A 15,965-nucleotide genomic window follows, 5' to 3' on the forward strand; every position below is an offset into this window, starting at 1 on the left:
GGCTGGTACTTAGAAGGGGGCCACCAAGGAAGACTCTGCAGAGTAAGCCAATGGCAAACAACTTCTGCTTCTCAGTTGCCTTCAAAGCCTTTTACCCGGGTTACCATAAGTTGGCTGTGACTTGATGGCACTTTATACATTCACATGAGTTTCTGTTGCTTCAGTGGCAACTCCAGCCAATGAAATCTACCTTGAAGCCTGGTGTTAATAGAGTTGCCTTGAGCATGCCAAACATATTGATAGAAAAAATGATGATTCAAGCATAATTGCTGCAAATCCTCATAAAAGATGAAGGATTCATGGTATATATTTTGGCAGAGATCCCTGCACATTTGAATGAGAACCAAGCAGCATCAAGAGGAATCTTCATCTCATAGCTTTTCCATCATCAGCACCTCTCTGAGTCGGAGTTCTGCATGGGTTGCAAAAGTATAGTACATCCTATTATAATTAGTGTGTAACAGAAGTGCTGTAGTATGGCAGGAGGCAACCTGCTTGATTAGATGAATATTACTTCTTTGTTCCAAAGGCAAGGCTGACAAAATTCTCTACCAAAGGAAAAACAAACCATGTAATTACTACATGTGTTAGTGCTGATGGGGCAGATACAGGTGTAGGTGTATATCCCCTTCGGGGATAGGGTGGTATATTAAATAAATAAATAAATAAATAAATAAATAATTTATACAGGTGCTATGCATAGTAGGTGGCCACTGCTGTTTCTTAGATCATGTTCAGTGAAATTAGAACCATATCCCACTTCATTTTAGTGTGTGCACTGGTTGTATGAGGCTGTCTCTCCCTTGTGGGGATGAGGCTCTCTCTCCCTTGTAGGATACTGCATTGTGGCCAAATCTAAACCATGATGTACGAAGAAATGGCATTCTTGCCACTTTCCTCACAGATATTTTTTTTCTTTTGATATTGTTGCAGTGTGGGAAGTCAGTCTTCAGTCATGTATGTACCATGGGCTTTTGATGTGAATGGTGACACATTTACCCCCTGAAAAGAATCTTGTGCAGATTGTATTCTGCTCCTTTCTTGTTTTTATTTTCCTTTAAAAAAACAAAATTTGTTTGCAAGCTATGTAACATTTGTTGCATGTGGTACAAATCTTGTTCATCAGCCCTTATCAACAGACCTTTGAGAATCCTTTTAGCAATTCTGTTCATCTAGCTATATTAAAAAAGTGAACACTGGTATACAAAAAGTAACATTCAGATTTGGAGATGAGTTGTATGTTTAAAACAATTATACAGTTCTAGTATTAGAATTAAAGGTAGCCATTAGGAATTTCTAACAGGAAATCAATGGTAGGAAATCAATGTTTCTGTTACTTCTGTTAGTTTCAGTGGGGAATGTATTTCTGTCTATAAATCCCTCCCTTCCCAACTGACATTAAATTCTTAGGGATTCTGTAACCAAGACATCCTCCTTCCCAAATTTCCAGGAGCTAGAAGAAAGCATCTCACTTGCTGAGCAGGCACGAGCAGGCATGAACTGATGTATGATTAAACTTTCTGAATCCTTTCCCACAATTCTTAGGTGGGAGAAAGTAATGTGTCCAGTTTTTAAAAATACAAATCAGGTATACATGCAAGGGGAATGAAGCACTGTCTCCTCTCATGCCTTATCTGATGCACTATAACTTCTTTCAGCATTTTTCTTCCCATGCAACTGACTTCCTGCATCAGTCTGACAAGGAGAAAAATGCCTCAGACAGCAGATTAAGATACTGGATGGGGCAAGAGTTATCTTAATGACCGGCAAATTCTGGTTTTGTTTGATAAGAACCCCCCACCTTGGAGGGTTTTTTTGTTTTATAAGAACCCCACCACAGGTGGAGTTGCCTGTCTTTTTTCCATACAAGGTCTAATAATAACTACCCCGTATATACTCGTGTATAAGTCGACCCGCATATAAGTCGAGGCACCTAATTTTACCACAAAAAACTAAAGTTGAGGGTGGGAAATGCAGCAGCTACTGGGAAATTTCAAAAATAAAAATAAATACCAATAAAATTACATTAATTGAGGCATCAGTAGGTTGAATGTTTTTGAATATTTATTTCAAATAAAAACAGTAAACTAGCTCTGTAAGTGGAAAAGAGGGTCAACAAGAACAATAGGGTCTCAACAATAACTGTTTATGTTAGCAGTACCAACATTTTAGAGTATCTTTAGGAAACCCTCCTGATGATACCACCCAGGTTTGGCGAAGTTTGGTTCAGGGGGGGGTCCAAAGTTATGGATCCTCAAAAGAGTAGCCCCATCTACTATTAGCTGCCATTGGAAACAATGGGGGATGGGCACTAGCACGGTCCATAATTTTGGGACCCCTGAACCAAACTTCGCTTTCCTAACTGGCTGGTATCATCAAGAGCGTCACCTGATGATACCCTGAAATTTTGGTGCTGCTAGCCTAAAAACTGCACCCCCTGGCAGCCAACAAAGTAAAAACCTTAAAATATTTTTTAAATACACCTCACTCGTGTATAAGTCGAGGGGGGCTTTTTTAGCATGAAAAATGTGCTGAAAAACTCGACTTATACACGAGTATATATGGTATGAAAGGCATGGCTGCTCAATGTTTTTGAATAAAGATGTTGATAAGACCTTGATCAACAGTTTTCATCTCAAACAGAGAGTAGATCTGATTGTTCCTTATAATCAGTCTGACTTACCCATCTGGTTGGGAATGTTTGGGTGAGTTTTAGTGGGGGGGGGGGGAGCAAAACCTGAGCCTTGCCCTCTAACTGCCTTGACTGAGAGTGTGGCATAAAAGTACATTAAAGACATAAAATATCTCCTGTCTCATATCAATCTGCAGAGCCAGCGTACTCCCTTTTGTTGAGGGAACAAAAGTTGGGTGTTTGCCCTCTGTACATCCCAGTCTGCCTACTAGCAGGTGGAAGCAAAATTTTTATCTTTGTCCCCCAGAAAGCATGCAGTCTCTCTGAATACCTAATTATGTGTGTGAAAGCCATAACCTCTGTGTCTTTATAGTCCCTCCATATTCTGTGCACCCCTTTCTTCCTACCAACAGGAACAACAAGCAAAGCTTCTGTCAAGTTGGGAGAGTCATATCTGCTGTGCCCTCCTCTCCCTTTCTTACCTGCCCAGCCTATCTGTCAGCAGGTAGACGGAAAGCCTTGTCCTGCCTGCCTAGCATTCAAGTAGCCCCACGTAACATAACATTTCAAGAAATCTTGTTTACACAGAACCAAGAAATCTCCCAAAATTAATGACATGGTACAGTGAACAGTGGAAATGCTGAGGGTGGGGGGGTCAGTAAAGATTCTGTTCCTTATGTCCCTGTCGTGCATATCTCTGAGGCTGAGCCATTCCCTCCCACTGCCCAGGATACTGAAACAGTGGGGCGCTGGAATAACTACCAGGTCAGAAGATTTCTGAGGCCGTTTCCGCACGGCCCATTCATGACGACTGGGCGCAAAAAAGCCCCCAGGCACTTTCCCACGATACGAAGCCGCTGCTGCAACGCAGCAGCGTCAAGGCGGCTAAACAACAACCCTTGCCGGGTTGTTGCAGAGAAGGCGTCTTCAAATGATGCCGAACAGCTACCGCCAGGAAGACACTGTTTCAACCCCACTCACGGTGTCCTCCTTGTCGCCTGCCGGAGCCAGCACCCCACACTGTCCTCCGACCTCCAGGTCGGAGGGGCATGGCGAATGTGACGCCAGGCGGCAGGCCCGTGAACAAGAGGAAAACAGAAGAGCGGCTCGTCGCGGAGCCGCCTGCCGTCTACTCGCCCCTCGTCGCATGCTTGCATGCGAACGGGCTTCCGCCCCCACGCCGCCCGCACTCTTGGCGGCGTGGGGGCGGAAGGAGGCCGTGCGGAAACGGCCTGACTGTTAGAAATACTGTGACTGAATTTTTAGCATATCCAATATTTATAAATAGAACATTAATCAGACAGGACCATGGTCAGGAAAGTTCTGACAGCATGTTCCCTAGTGTTCTCTACCAAAGCTTTGTCCTCCCTAAGCAATACCCTCTTGTTAATCTTGTACTTATATAAGTTATTTTATTTTTGGTAGCTGTGATCTTCCTCTTTTTTTGTACTGGAGAACACATCTATTTGAGGTTTTTTTAAAAAAAAACCTAGCATGTATATGTAAAAAAATTACACAGCTACCTTCTTATCTAGGTGCAACTTTGAAATGGTGCTATTGTCCTTGAAAAAGGGCTTCAGAGAAAATCTTGCAAAGGCTTAAATGCAGTTGGAACATCCTTTAACTCATTGTATGGAATACCCATAGGACATGCAACTGTCCCTTTTCTTTCTGGACAGTTTAGTTGCTTCAGTAACTTTCCCACAGTAAAACAGCTGTAAGAGGCAGAGATGAAAAGATGTAGAGAAGTAAAGAGGGATGCTAAAGTTTTCAAAATCTGATTTTGGAAAGCACAAGGCAGGTCCAGAGCACTGGCAAAGCTCTATCTATTCTCTTCTATTGGCCTTCCCCCCTCCCCTCCCTTGTTGCAGCTTTGTAACACAGCTTAAATGGGATTCTAGAAATGAGGGGTGATGGGGGGGGGGGGAGAGTGTCGAAGTATACAAAGACAGCTCCCTTTGGTTCTTATAGATACTGTCAATGCTTTTCACTCTCACAGACACTGAAGCGTCACATGACCTAAGGCTGAGTGTATTCTAGCCCAGGGGCCTGATTGGCCACTGGCTCCTTTTTTGAAAGCCTAGGTGTCCGTGGCAACGAGAAGCAGGTCAGCCATACTTTCCTAGCCTCCCACAGAAGTGCAGCAGGGACAGAAGGAAGATCAGCAGCACACAAAGCAAGAAACACCACAGAAGCCAACAGGACTTTTTTTCAGGTACCTACCAACTGTTTGGGTTTGGGTTGGTGTTTTTCTTTTTCTGGTCGGAATGGTGCACAGCAGATAACTTTATGTGTGTGCTAAAAGTATCAAATGAGATGCTGTCGTTCTTGTCAAATACTTTGCGATTATGAGGCACAGCAGTTATGTGTCCCCACTCTCCTCTCTAAGGGCAGTTTTTCAGGACATCAGTGTATTCTTGGGAATTGCACCTGGACCTAAAGTCTGTGATGTTGAAACTCAAATGCACGTGTACATCACTGAGAGCATGCCAGCCAGGCACAGACTGGCTTCTACAATTTTACCTTGTTCACCAAAAATAAAATGTGTGATCATATATTGCACACTCATTATATTATCTAACTGATAATTAGGCACTGATGTCACTCCCAGTGTGTTAAAAACGTAGCATGAGAAATGGTCTGAAGAAATCTGATGTACATCCTAATCTGCAGCATATTTAATTAATCTGAAAGTAACTCTCATTGATTTCAGATGAATTTACTTCCAGGGAGCATGATTAGAATGGTAGCCTTGATATATCTAAAAAAATATTGTTTTTGATGGCCTCTTGAAACAAGCCAATCTGTTATTTACATAAATGAAAAGGAAATTTGGCCGCTTCAGTGTAAGGTGCATCTTTAAGTAAACTTACTGGAGAGTATATCTCATTGGATTTAATGTGGCTTGAGTCTGAGTAAACATTATTGGAGTTCTTGCTGTAATAATCTAATCTAAAGGTTCCTTGGAAGCCAGTTCTATTGATAAGGTACCTTTACCCCAGCCAGCGATCTCATAATGTTTCTATGTAGGATGCAATTCTCCAGTACTAGTGGAAAGTGGTTTTGCTTAGCTCAAATCTATATCCATGTCCCCAGCTAGCAGAACAGCCTTGTTCCAGGCAGACATGCATATCTATGGTGATTTACTTGGAAGAATAGAAAACTATTCCAAGCAGACTCCTCAGAAAAGCATGTTAGCATTTTTTTTAAAAAAATACAACTGATTGTATTCAGTTACAAGGGAAAATTATATATGGAAAACTGCAGTTTCTAAAATAATCTCCGGCCTTCAGTAACAACTAGAAAGAAACTCATCAGCACAAAGCAGTACTGTTCCCTGGCAAACCAGCAGAGGGATGAAGGGCTTTGTCAAAGCAAGGACAGGCAGTTCTTGCTGAGAAAAAGACTCTGGGATCTGGTGCTGCTGTGTAGAAATGTGAAAGTTAATCAAGAGGAAAGCAGTATATACTGAACTGCAGTAAAATTGAAGTCAAAGCAATGCTAGTGGAGAACAAGTGAAATTAAATATTTAAAAATGCAAAAGTTATTCTGGAATGTAAAGGTCAAATCACATAGTTTGCTTTCCTTGCTGCAAGAAGCATGAGTCACCATCCTCTTGTTCTGAGCAACTGCTTGAGTAACAACAGGCTCACACAATGGACTCCAAAGTAATCTTGGTAGGAGAGAGAGGGAGGCAAGCACAGAAGCAATGATATCATACCAACAGCAGGATGTAACTTCTGGTGAATACTTGGAAGTGACATCATGTCACTGCTGTGGCACCCTAGGATCTGGACAAACTCTAAGGTAGAACTATAGAGCATTTTGACCAAATGCTTCAGTGTCCCATCAGTATAATGATATCACTTCCAGGTATTCACTGAAAGTTACATCCTGCCATTGCTGAGATGAGGGCATTCCAGAAGTTTCTACCACTATCAACTACTGGAAGCAAAGGAGGAGGCCTGCTGCACCTTTGTGCCTTTGTGGCTGTCTACTGGGCAATTCCAGGTGAAGTGAGGCAAGGGTGGAAATAGAAGGGAGTTCCCCCTGTGGATGGTATCTCACCTGTCAGTGTGCTTTTGCCCACTGATTCACAGCTGCTCAGCCACACAACCTACCAAGTAAAATCGGAGGGAGGGCTTGGACACTCAGGAGGTGTGGACTTTGCTCTCCTGGGAGGGTTGTGGTGCAATAGGTCAGCCTGCGGTGCATAGTGCCAGCCTATTATGCGAGGAGCCAGCCCAAGGTGCAATTTTAGACTGACAGGACAAAGTGCTGGCTCGGAGTACTTGAATGACTCATTGAATTTGATTTTAATTTGTTGCTTGTGATCCTGCTTTCCATTTGTTTGTTTGATATAAAGGAGTCCTGCAAGTAATGACTATAATAGAAGTATGTGTAGTACAGTGTTTGCTCCAGCAGTTTAATGATGATGTGGTGTATCGATTAACTTTGTAACAGTTGTAGGTTTGCAGCTGAATTGACTAGAATGCAGTGATTTAAAAGATAAAGAGAGAACTGTCAGTGATGAACTAATGAATTGAGGAAGATTGGGTTAACCGAACAATTCCCCCCTCTGCCCCCCACACTCTTAATAACAATTTTGAGAGCACTGCTAAAGCACAGGAGGACATGCTTATACTTATGTCTCAGTTCAGAGCAAAGCAAGTACTGCTGAAACATTAGCAGTCCAAATTTCAAAGATTATCTATACAACTACATGTGCTAAAGGCTTGGTTTGTAAAATTAAATTTGAAACTTCATACATGTTCCTCCTGGTACAGTCTTGCTTATGGTGAGTAAAGTTTTCAAACTTAGAAATAGATACTTTCAAAGGCTTGAAACTTCAGAACTATGTGGTGCTGCTGTAGCAGCAGTGCACACACAGTGTTAGGCAGAACATAGTTACTAATAGACTTAATTTCCCAGGGCAGTCCCTTTAATTGCACATTTGTGCAATCCTCCAAAGGTGCCTCAACACCTCAGTTTTGTCCTGAGATTTGCCTTCCTGTATAAATATTTGCACTGGTTGTTCATAGTCAAACACTGCTTTGCTTTTCTCCACCCTGTGATAGTCTTGGCCAAGCAACACCAGAAGAGGTCAAGGTAGAAGGCAGCAGAAGCCCTTCCCAGGAGAAAACACCCCAAGACCCGCAGGAGCCGCTCCTATGGCCTATGCCACAATTATGGCCAAGCTGCAAACAGCTGAGCCACAGATGGAGAGCCTTTATGGCTGCAATGGCAGAGGCTGGTTGGAAAAAGAGGAAGGACCTGAAACTAGGGGTTAGGTCAAGGCCCTGGGCCACTCTGAGGAGCCTGGGGTAGGTGAAAGGGAAGGGAGCTCAGCATGGAAAGTGATGGAACTTTCCATGGAAGAAAGCCAGTTCCCCAAATAAGAATTGCATTAAAACCTGACTCCAGGCTACAGAGATCAGCTCCCCTGGAGGAAATTGCTGCTTTGGAGGCATTATACCCTGCCCTCCCCACGATCCCCCACAAATCTCCAAGAATTTCCCAACCTGGAGTTGTTAACCCCAACTGCGCCTCTGTGTCCAAGTATTCTTCCGAGCAGTCGAGTGGGGCATGGATAAGTAACTAGCACCAAACCTGTTGCACCTTCCAAGACTCTCCCACTGCCACTGAGTTCAGTAGGGTGTCCCCCTGAGTGAGATTGCAACCTTTACATCAGTGTTCTTGAAAATATCAGTTCAAAGAAATGTTCATTATTACAGCTAAACAATCTGAACTGTCCATATTGTGTTACTTCTCATTATTGTGGTATGCTATTTCACTTACCGGTATATGCTCTATATGCACATTTTTATAATTGTGTCAGCAATTTTTCTACCCCATCTAGTGATCTGTCACTGCATTTTCATTTTTTCTTGCACAAAACTGAATCATAGAATTATAGTGTTGGAAGAGGCCACAAGGGCCATTGAGTCCAACCGCCCACCCCACATGTCCACGTGGCCGGTATACCCCTGCACCCAGTCCCTGCATCCAGCTTCTGTTTAAAAACCTCCAAAGAAGGAGACTCCACCATACTCTGAGGTAGTGTATTCCACTGTCAAACAGCCTCTACTGTCAGGAAGTTCTTCCTTGTGATTAGGTGGAATCCCTTTTCCTGTACTTTGAATCCATTACTCCTTGTCCTAATCTCTGGAGCAGTAGAAAACAAGCTTGTTTCCTCTTCAACATGACATCCCTTCAAATATTTAAACATGGCTATCATGTCACCCCTTAATCTTTGCTTCTCCAAACTAAACATCCCCAGCTCCCTAAGTCTCTCCTTGTAGGGCATGGATTCCAGACCTTGGACCATTTTGGTCACCCTCCTCTGGACCCGTTCCAGCTTGTCAATATCCTTCTTGAACTGTGGTGCTTAAAATGACACAGTATTCCAGGTGAGATCTGACCTATGCAGAATAGAGAGGTACTATTATGTCCCTCAATCTAGACGCTGTACTCCTATTGATGCAATCTTGCATGACTGGCATAGACTGACTCTAAGATTAGCTTCCAGGTAATCATCTTCAGGAGCTTGTTTTCTTTTCCTTGTGAATGTACATTCCTAGTCATGGAGACATCAATATGGTTTGTTTGCATAAGTTAAAAATATGGATACTTTATGTTCCCAAAATTTAGTACCTGATAGATTATGGAATTTCTGATTTTTTAAAGAAACAACATTGTACAAGCATTTTCAATGGCTAGCAGTACATATCGATGGGAAATGTGCAAAGATTATCTGGCAACAATGAGAGAAGTTAAATTGAAACGATGTATGAGAGTGTTGGTGCAAACATATCCATCAGCTACTTTGGGTACAATCAGTGATCAACTGTACATACTTGCCTCGACTCCCTAGCAGCAGTGTCAACTGAAAATGCATTTTCTCTAAATGTTTTTCTCATAAATTTAAGCCGGCAGCTGAACGAGTCATCTGGAAAACTAGGTTGCAAACCTCACCTTCTCTTCTGAAAGCTTTCTATCTACAGAGTTTCAAGTTCTAACTAGCTTTCTTGGCTTCTGTCCTACATTTGAACGTGACTAAGCTTCACTGCACAAAAAGATGGCAGATGATTTCCCCCTCACACTCCTCATTCCCAGTAACTTTCATGGGAAATAAAACTGCATTAGAAATTCATTCCAGATTTCCAACTGTGAACCCAAAATCTGCTTTCCCATTGTCAAAGGGGTGGGAGGACCTTTGATATAATTTGACAAATGGGAGCAGTTGATTAACAAAGGTAGCAGCTCTTTCAGTGTATTACCTTTCATCACCTTTCCCTCCACACATGGCAACTTTCTAGAACAAAATTTCTTTCCGGGATTACATCACGGTCATCAAACCAGGTTCTGATACTAAACCACTGTACTAAAAATGCTAAAGAGGCACAAAAATTACCAATTTGAGGTAAGCATCACTCAGGTACAGTGTGCAAGAGAGAGCAATCCTACCACGTCAAGACTCTCAGGATACACCTGGGAGCCACCATGTGGCCACATTAGCAAAGCTTGGGCTGATAACAGCTTTTTATCTTGAGAAATGCCACAATACTCTTCAGCCATGGGACTCCTGTTAAATAACTCAGACATTGTGCTCTTGGAAAAAATAGCAACATTTATCTTAAAAGTGATGGAACTGTAAGTAACATCTAATGTTAGATACAGTTCTTCTGCCTTTGTCTTGGGGCCACTCCCCACTTACCTCTTCTAAGCGCAACGCCCCAGCGACCCCGCGTAGAAAAGCCTCCGCAGCTTTTGACCACGGAGACATTTGTTCCCCACTCATTTGCCATTCAGGAAATAACACGGGGGAGCAAGAGGAGGAGTTCCGTGGCAATCGAGCATTCTGATTGGCTGGCATGCTTGTGTGTCATGGACACGTGGAAGTGGGCGCCATACAAAGTCACATGGCCTCCATTTTGATTACTGGCTGACACGAGTAGTTGTTTTCTGATAGGCTTGCAACGCGCGACGCATCAATATCCCGCCAAGCAGCTTAATTCGATTGGGCAGAAAATGAAAGTGAAAATCAGTTTCCTGGTTTCCACCGCCCAACAACCTCGTGCGCTTCAGCTGCACTTTGCCGTGAATGTATGCTGCGCTGGCCGCAAAGCTCGAAAGTATAAGGGAGCAATGTTGGCATGTCATACAGTGCAATACCGCCTCAATTTCCGCGAAGCTTAATATCATTGTAAAAGAGGATGTGTCGCCCGTGTCTACATCATCACATAGCTTCATGTCGCCCACTTTCTGATGGGGACACCCTCCCTAAACAAAATGGAGGATCCTTTTTCCTGATTGGCCGGGAAGCTTTGTGTCACAGCGAATCAACCACGCGTAAACAGCCGAGGTTCCCCACCACCCCGCGGCAACCGCAGGGTTTTGGAAAATGTTGCTCTTTGAAGAGGACCCAACTTGACGCGCGGCAAGGAGGTGGGAGAGCGGCAAATTCTGGGCACCTGCGCAGTGGCTGCTGGTGATGTGGGGAACGTCCAGGATCCCCGTGTCTTATCAAGAGGTGACCCCGCGGCTTATGGTGAGTGGGGAGTGGGCCTTGATTACATTCTCACTCTGTACATCAGAAATTTTTTGGTAATGTTTTTATTTTATATGCCCAATAAAGGTTGCTGCTGCTATGGCTTTCAGCGTTCTACTCTTTTCAAATTCTCCTGTCCTTTCCACCTTAAAAAAAGTCTTCCACAATCTGATTGGAATACCACTTGCAGTGAAACAAAATGAGGGAAAGAAAACGTTATGGTGAGAACACTAAAGGGCCCAGTATTCTTGCCAATTTAGTCAGTGTTGCAGCTAATCAGGCAGCTCTGACCCCCTCTGATTGCTGTAGAAAATTGATTCATTATTTGCAATTATCCACATAGACCTTTTCTACTTCACTTGATTATTAAGAGGAAAGGAAGTATTCCTTTTCTCTGCTTAAAAAAGTGAGATTTTCCAACCTATTCCATAAAAGTCAGGGCTACAAATAAAATAAATGCAGAAATAACCTAATAGGATCGCAGAGAAAATATTTACTGCATAACGGTGCTGGTTGCTACTTAACTATATATGTCATTCTTTAACATCACTGAGTCCAAAATTTTTTGTTTATTTATCTGCAAACTGCTACTTTTGATTTATTGTTTGTTAAGTAAGATTGTTTGTAGGTTATTCCCATCTCATACATTTCATTTTATTTCCTCACATTTCCCCATGATTTTCTATCAGCTGTTTATCAGCACTTGGGGCAAAGTCTGCGCAGAATCCAGAGTAAACGTACCACCCCACAAGTTACTCCATCTTCCTTCAGACCTCCCCCCCCCTCATGACAATAATAATCAGGGTCCCCTTCCCCTGGAGCAGCACTTTAAGATGATCCATGAGTTTAACGGAGTAGAAAAGGCAGGGAAATTCCATTCTACTATTGGAAAATGTAATCTGGATCCAACTTTTGGTTTTTTAAAAATGTAAAAAGTAGGGACCCAGGAAACTCATGGGGGGTCCCATTTCCTCCTTGTGGGGGATTTCCATCCCCCGCTACCCCAACTGCTGCTACTGAGCAGGCCATGGCCTCCTCTTCCCCAGTCACCACTACCAATGATCCTGAGTCCAGAGAGGCTCTCAGCCTCTGTTTTGAGCCCATGTGGCTTCTTTCCATTCCTCACTTCCTCCCCCACCCCACCCCTAATTGCTTTCACTGTTGATCTTGGAACATCAAACCTTTTATTGGCATAATAAATAATACAGATTAATAATGTTCACAGAGTAATACAATCATGGTTGCAACTTAACGACATAACAGCGGTACTTAGCCATCGTTTCAGAGATAGTAGAAGAATCATTGTTTAAAAGATAAGAAAAAATTTGTTGGTCTGATAGACCTTTGTTATTAATGAATAGAGGGGTCAGCAAGTTGGACCTGATTGTCTTATAAAATGGGCAACGTGGAAGCATAGGAGTTACAGATTCAGTCTGTTTCATGCTGCAATCACAGATTCTGTCCTGGTATCTCCTGTCTGGCAACTCTTGAGTATAGGAATCTCTGAATTGGGTACTTTTTTGACATGTCTTTGTGGTACAAACCAGTAATCTGAAGTGGAAGCGAAAAACTGCTGAGTCTATTCTTCTGGCTTTGCAAAACAGCTCCTCTTCATTCTGCCCTTGAGCAAACTGACTAGTTCATTTCCTCCCCCCACCCCCCACCCCCACCTGCAAAAGGATAATATAATAATCAAAGGAGTGATGCAGAAGATCAGTTAATGAGATACTTGTGAAAATGCTTTCAAGGTGAATAGAGCAACAGAAAGAATAACTAGTGTATAAACTTAATATTTCCATTGCTCAGTAGCCTCCTGCTTACAGAAGGGAAAACACAAGATAAAAACATCATTGCATATGATATATAGGTGCAGCATTACTGAATCTTATTTCATAGTAATAAGACTTCCATATCTACCCCATCCTCTTTGTTTTTGCTGTTGTCGTTATGAACAGTGGCTTACATTCAGAGACTTACAACACCTCCATTAGTAAAACCAGAGAGCTACAAAGTATCATCCAAAAAACAATCTTAATTCCCCTGCCCTTTACTCACTTGTCCCTCAAGCATTGGAAATTTAAAAAACAAACAAACCAGAGAACTTTCTGACCTAACCACTATATTTTAGTATTCTGGAGAGTATGCTTTACAAACCTGGGATTTTTGTCTTATTCAAGGCAGCTTTTCAAATGGGCTGGTCTAGCAGAATAGACTCCCATTGAGTTGAATATGTCAAGATGCTGTGATTTCTTGCCAAATTTTCCTTCAGTTATGCCAAAATTGATGTGATCAGGTGATCAGATGACAAATATTTGATGGGGGAGTTCCCCATGTGAAAAAAAAACCCTAATAAGTATTTGTTTCTTCCTTGGGAATCCGTAAGCCTGTCTCATATACTGCAAAATGCAAATGTAAAAATATAGTTTTGTAGGATTGGTTGTATGGTTTGGAAATTCCCTTTTGCACCACTTCATTCATTCCATAAAATAAAATCCAGCACTGACAAGTATATGTAAAAGCATGTTACTGTAGATACTTAGGAAAATGCATGTATACTGGAGATATGTGTGTCAGTTTCACTTGGGTCCAGAATTACTCTAAGCCAAGTGTGTGAGAGAAATCTCTTTTCTGCCTCCTCTGTAACTAAGGAAGCTGCAAGTTTATGTCCTAAAACCCAGACAATGACAGAATAACACACACATGCACACTTCTAAGGGAGCAAGGGGATGAAAATCTGAGACAGATTTAGAAATCAAAATTGAGGAAATCAGAGTAATCGAGATAATTTATTGAAGAGGAGCAGGGCTTCTCCACACTAAGGAAGGGGAAAGGTTTTGAAACAGAGATGAAGTCCAAAACTGCTGCTAAAATATGCAGGAATTCACTTTCTGAATTTATCAGAACAAGTGGACTGGTTATAGGCCAAGAATGCCAACAAGTAATGCCAACAAAATGGATGCTGAAAAGTAATGGCAAGGGATGTGCAAGATCATATTTCCAACAACCTGCTGTAATACTGTGGAACTGTTGATGTGACCATATGCGAAAGGAACTCTTTGTACAAAAAGAACAAGTTTTAATATGGACACAGAAGAGATGGGATTTTGACCCAGGTAAATCTTGTTTTGCCTCTGTTATCTGGATTTGTAAAATGAAGACTATCTTAATTATTCTTTCTTGTGTTAGAAAGCATAACATCAAGGGATCAGATAAAGATCTATGTTCGCAGCTTTTTATGGTCTTTATAACATAGCAGGTAAATACCCTCCTTGGTTAGAAACGCCAAGGAGTTTGTCTTTACTAAAAATTGGCCAGGAAACGGGGGCATCTTGTAGAATGCATATACTATGCTAAAGACCTGCCAAGTGTGCTGTTTTCTTGGAAGCTTAAACCAAGATACTTTCATATACATAGAAAGGAAGCATCAAATACTACTCTGAGGTTATTTTTCTTGGACCAGTTCCAGAGGGATTGCTGTGCGATTCTGTTGCAGCAAAAATAAACAGAAGTCTAGTGATACTTTAGAGACTTAACACAATTTTATTCCAGCGTAATTTTTTACAACCCCTTCAGATGTGTTCAAAGCAGTCCATGGTTGCTTATGCGGGAATGAATTGGTGTTAGCCTTTAACATGCCACAAGTCTTCACCTGAATAGTGGCTTTTAAAAAAGAATTCATCCTTTTAATGAAGGTTTAGAGATAATTTGATATAGCATTGGGGGAGAGGCTGCTTCAGATCAAAGAGAAAATTCCTAAGTACACATCCTTTGGGTGAGCACAAACTCTCTGATACTCCTAAAAGAACTTTCTAGATTGTGACCACAGTGATCCAGCTTATTTGGGTTTTTTTTTTTTGCTGAATATACATACACTTCTGACAAAGGTGGTTCAAAGAAAGGAAGCAATGGCATCTTGTGGGTGTTCCTTCTGTCTTGATTGCTCATACAAATGTGACAGAGAGACAAACACTAGCTCTTTATGAGCAGAACATTGTCCTGTGCCCTGGGGAATCTTTCATGAAAGCTGTATATTTATTGCATCCTTTCTGCAAAACTGGGAAATAATTCTCCCAAGCCACTCTTTCTGTCAAACAGACGCTCAAGTCAGTGATGGATTGAGCTGCTCTTGGATAGAAATGCTATTAAAATGGATTGCAAGCAGCCGCACCTCCTTTATTTCCAGCTCTTATCTTCTCTGTTTCTCACCGTGTTGTTCAACGGGTTTTTGCTTATCTATAGACATGAGAATTTGCTTTCTAAAGCAAGAATTCTCTGTTGCCTGAAGGACCAAAAATGCATGCCTCAAGCAGAGACTGTGGCCTTTTCTGCATTCTGTTTCTCCTTGTCCCATAGTTCCTGATTCTTCGGGGAGGTGGGAGGGGGGGTTTAAAGTTCCACACATATTTTACTTCTTCTAGTGGTCCATTGGATTTAGCAGAAGAGTAAATCGAGCTTATTTCTCTGCTGATTTAAGCAGCAGCTTTTTACTACTGATAAAATCAGGTGTAATAGTGAATTGATCATTAGAGGGAGCAAAACATGTGCCGAACGTTTAAAAAATACTGATGAAACAGGAATTTAGAGACGAAGAAAAAGAGAATGCGGAAAACTCCTGTGTCAACAATATGGAAAGAAGCACTGACCCTTAAACCGGTCTTTTGAAAACTTTTATGTGTATCTAAGTATCTCTGCCTCGCAAGACCAAAGCCTCTTAAAGCCAGTGAAAAGGAGCATGATGTGTGGATTGTTCAAACGAGACCTTCATTGCATTGCATTGCCTGG

General features: G+C 42.0%; 1 protein-coding gene across 1 annotated transcript in view; it reads left to right on the top strand.

The window, feature by feature from the left end:
• The first annotated feature begins 4,757 nt into the window (after positions 1 to 4,757).
• The window catches only part of RASSF7 (Ras association domain family member 7), a 98,446-nt gene continuing 87,238 nt past the window's right edge, over positions 4,758 to 15,965 (top strand). Inside the window, exon 1 of the mRNA XM_048484564.1 lies at positions 4,758 to 4,847. The gene's annotated coding sequence lies outside the window, so the exon portion shown is untranslated. The remainder of the gene's footprint in view (positions 4,848 to 15,965) is intronic.

Source organism: Sphaerodactylus townsendi, linkage group LG02 (assembly GCF_021028975.2).
Source record: "Sphaerodactylus townsendi isolate TG3544 linkage group LG02, MPM_Stown_v2.3, whole genome shotgun sequence".
NCBI lineage: Eukaryota > Metazoa > Chordata > Lepidosauria > Squamata > Sphaerodactylidae > Sphaerodactylus > Sphaerodactylus townsendi.